The following is a 4,638-nucleotide window of genomic DNA, read 5'->3' on the forward strand; positions in this document are numbered from 1 at the left end:
GGGAGGGAGGGAGGGAGGGAGGGAGAGAGAGAGCTCAAAACAGAGAGAAAGAGAGAGATAGTCGCCGTGTCCCCGCGGCGACTCTGCGCCGGCTTCGACGGCAGAACATAATTCTCCCCTCTCTGGCCTGCGATCCCGATCCCCGCTGGGACAACGGAGTCGGGAGAGGGAGGGGTTAAGGGATCATCCCGCGCACTCGGCTGAGCGCAAAAAGTGGCGTGCCACAAGCGGCCCCGCTAATACAAACGTCCCTGCTCGATGCCGCCAGCCGCGCCAGCCAGGCAGACAGCGAGGCAGGCAGGCAGCCAGCCCCGTCCCCGTCCCGCCCCAGAGACGCTGGCCACCGCCGCCGCCGCCGTCGCCGGCGGCGGCGGCGGGTGCGTCGTTGCCCGGGACAAATTTATTTACGAAAATAGGATTTTCGTGGGGCGAAAGTGACGCCTGGCGTCGTTGGCGGATAACGTTGCCCACGAGGGTTGGCGGGACGATGGAGAGGGAGACAGGGATGAGGGGATAAAGATAGAAAGAGGGAAGAGGGTGGGGGCGTAAAGTGAGAGGTCACCACCACTTATCCGCAAAGCTGACAAAATATATCGAGCCGCAAAAATTTTCCATCCCTGAACTGATCACTGAACCGCGCGAACAGTCGTCGCGACCGCTGCTGCTTCCGCCACCAGGTGCCGGCGGGGCGCGCGGACACATTCCAGGGGCGCTGACCCTGCAAAGAGGGGAGAAGGGAGTGGGAGGGAGGAGGAGGGAGACGCGAGCGGATCGCAGTCGTCGGGAAAAAGTTTGCGTTCCACTCGGCGCCACGCAAATGGACCGCAGTGAGGAGCGGAGGGAGAGAAAAGGGGGGGGGGGGGTGAAGAGTTGGCGGAGGTGCTCCCCCGGGGGAAGAGAGACGGAGGGATAAGGCGACCTTGAGGAGGAAAACAGTTAGTCGGCGGCGGCGGGGGCGGCCGGGGCGCTCGGGGTATAGCCCAAGGGGGATTATGTATACCCTCCGTTGATCGCCGCAGCCCGCGCGCCCTCCCCGCGCCCCTTGTAGTTGGCTTGTCCTCTCGGACACGTGACACGTAAGGTTGCCACCCCGCCGGCGGCGGCTCGCCGGCCCTTCTCGCCAGGGTTTGCCGCCCCCGCCCGCAAGGGCCTCCACAGGGACCCCGCAAGGTGTGGCCGTGTCCCAACAGGGTCCCCGCAAGGTCCCCGCAGGGTGGCCGTGTCCCCCACAAGGTCCCAGCACAGGGTCCCCGCGACGGGACCAGAGGGGCCCCGCGCCGGCCGGGCCCCACCCGGCTAAATAAAAGGACCAGCCCACTCGGCACGGCTCTAATTTGATGTCCGTTTTTATTCGAGCGGCGTTGGTTCAGACGGACAGAGAGAGACTGAGAGAGACAGGACAAAGAGAGCAAAGGCTGGCGGCGGAGGGTCGTAGGCTAGTGAAAATTTGCGAGCAACGAGGGACCGGGGGCGGGGGAGGGCGGGGAGGCTCAAGCGAATTGTCCATTAGACGAACGAAACGGGTCGACCGCCAATTTGTTTTCAGCGATAAAACATTTTATTCGTTGAGGTCGTTTGTAGGGAAACGAAAGGGTTTCCCTTTTTTACAGCCCGACAGCAAGAGGTCAGCAAAAGGTACAACATCGCGTCACACGGTCCCGTCGTCCCGGGCGACACCCTATGGGGGCCGGCCCAGGCGCCCCGGGCCGGAGAGAGGAGAGGAGGGGCCGGCCGAGCGTGGCGCGGCGGAGAGGTAGAGGGCGCCGACTCTCAAAGCCTTGCTCCTCGCGCTCGCAAGGCCACAGGCGTTCCCCCCAGTTAACTCGCAATCCCCCAAGCCACCGCCCCCACTCTCAGCCACACTTGCGGAGAGAGAGAGAAACCGAGAGGGCAAGAAAGAGAGAGCGAGAGAGAGAGAGAGGGAGGGGGGAGGGGGGGGGGGGGGGGGGGTGGGGGGGGGGGGGGGGGGGGGGGGGGGAAGAAGGGAGGGAAAAAAATACACGATCTGCGGATCATCCTGGATTTTTACGCCGAGATGTCAAGTAATTTTAATCTCCTTTCCGCCGACGACGGGAGAGGAGACGCGACTTGGAACTTTGGATCAACATCGTTTCCATTCTTCCGAACCATCAATCTCGCTCTCCTCCAACACGGCGGCGCTGCCAGACCTCTGCCTACTTTCGCGACCTTCTGCCGCCTGCCGCCCCCCGGCCATACCGCCTCCTCCCCCTCCCCCTCCCCCTCCTCCCTGAAGAGATCCAACGCCCCGCCCCGGATATTGGGGGGACGCCGTCGTGCCGTCGTGCCGTGATGCCGCCGCCGTGTCGCCCCCATCCCATTAATTACCGCCTCGGCTTTCCTATTTAAACCGTTTTGGTTCGCGCGGAACGCGCCGCCTGCCTGCCTGACCCTGCGTGAAGGACATGCGCGGCGGGGGGATTTAGTTTGGCGCAGTTTGGCGCGCAGCGGTGGTCCCTCCCGCAGCAGCAGAGCACGGCGGTACCAGCAGTGGCAGCAGCAGCAGCAGCAGTGGCATAGCAGCGCAGCAGACTCCCCGCCGCCGCGGCCGCTGCGGTCGCGAGTAGCTTTATCAGAGTGAAATGAAACGTGCGGGGAGCCGGCTTGCTCGCGGGCGCGCGCTGCTGGCGGGCGGGCGGGTAGCGTCGAGGGGAGCGGCGCGGCGCGCTTTTCGTTTTGAGACTGCCTCTGCTGCCATTAATGAAGTGATTTGCATGGCAATTTATGGGCGTCGCAGAGACTGATGTGCGGCGTGGCGCGGCGTGGCGCGGAGAGATGAAGCAGAGGGTGGTGTTTACGGTTAGTGGGGCGGGCTATGTAAATACAACCTCCCCTCGCCCCGCCCCGCCCCTCCCAGGAGGAGAGAACGACTGCTGTCGGCCAAGGCGGCGCGGGCGGGCGCTGCTGATCCTCCTCTCCCCCATGGTCCCCCCCGTCCCCGTCAATGACAAGCCCGGCAACGTCAAATGGGAGGGGAGGAGTGGAAGAAAAATGGAGTGAGCCGTTGACATTGAATCAAACGTTGTCGAGCGAACTACGGCACGGGGAGAGGCGCGGTGCTCGGCAAGGCTTGATGTTAGTCGGACAAACGTTGCTCTGTCTACTAATGAAAGCGCATGACATCCCCTTCACGTGCTCGATAATGTTAAACGGTTTTCACGCAATTATTCGAGGCCTTACATAATTTCACGTCATTGTCTCCGTCTGTCAAGAAGGTATACGATCTTTTATTTTGTGTGCGACTCGCCCTGCACCTTTTAAGGACGCTTGTATGAAAAGAAGCAGCAGCAGCAGTTTCTGTTCTGTTTTAGGTTTTGACACATAAAACTTTGCAGCTCGGCCTATATCCTAGTTCCTTTAACTTTTGGGGGGCGCTCGGTGTGCTGCACTCTTAACGCCGTGGTCGCGTAGCTTGCCAAAATGTTGGCAGTCCTTTTTGATGGCTAAATTTTGGCCGTCTTTTAGAGGCTGCCCATTTATGGTCTCTTTGCTAGCCAAAAGTTTGCTTTCTTTCTGTATGCTGCGAGGGGGAAATTACTCTAAATTGAAGTGTGTGTACACCGAGTACACATAATTCCCGTCGTGATTCCCGTCGTGATTCCCAGGACGGTGACGGGCACGTGATTCCGTGATTTGCTCCCCACTCGACCGTGCGGCCTGGAACTCATGGACTCTCCGCGAGGGGGGAGGTCGCCCCGAGGGGGCCAGGACGCTGCGGTCAGCTGACGGCGGCTGACGGCCAGCTGCATACAGCTCCAAACACAGTTTGATTATCAGCCCAATCGATATAATCCCATGAATATGCATGGCATGGCGATGACATGCGGCTCAGCCGACTGGGGAAAGGAAAGGGGGAGGGGGCAGTGGGGAGCAGAGCCTAACATATACATACTCTAGACCAAGCTCTAGTTTTAGACGGATATGTTTGATGGTTCCGGCTGAGTGTGTTTAATATTTCGTAAAGCTGCAATACGTGGCTATACGGCAGAGAAAACGCTTAATGAAACGAACACTTTTCTTCAAAAATTATTTCACAAAACCTGACACTTAAATAATAATAGAACGTTAGAACAAAACGATTGTTACATTTTTCTATTATTTTTTTACAAAGCATCACTATATTTTAAATAAGTTCTGGTCCGTTTCACATCATGCAGCTCCTTTCCCTCTGTAAAGCGTCCTGTAAACAGCCGTGGAGCACGACTGCTGCTGCCCCGCTGCTCTGCCGCTACCCGCCCGAGGCGGCGCCCGAAAGAGCTTCCGGAAGGGGTTTAACATCTCATTAGGGGAATGCAGCTGCAGCAGCCGCGGCCACGCCCCGCCACGCCCGGAGCAGGTGGGGCGCGTATTCGCCTCGTGGTTTCAACAACAACAGGGGTGGCGGGGCGGGTGGGACGGGACGGGGCGTGGTGGGGCGGGGCCCCCACTGGCCCTGCTTTTGTTTTTGGACAACTTGGTCAAAGGATGCCGGCGGCGGCGGCAGCCCGCACCGGGACCTCTGCCCAGTGTCAACAGGAGAAGGCCCTGCGCTCAAACAGCACTCTCTCTCTCGCTCTCCCGCTCCCCCGGGCTAATTGTGGAAGGAGGGGGAGAGAGAGGGAGAGAGGGAGAGAGAGAGAG

Source organism: Frankliniella occidentalis, unplaced genomic scaffold (assembly GCF_000697945.3).
Source record: "Frankliniella occidentalis isolate FOCC.00 unplaced genomic scaffold, Focc_3.1 Scaffold38, whole genome shotgun sequence".
Classification (NCBI taxonomy): Eukaryota; Metazoa; Arthropoda; class Insecta; order Thysanoptera; family Thripidae; genus Frankliniella; species Frankliniella occidentalis.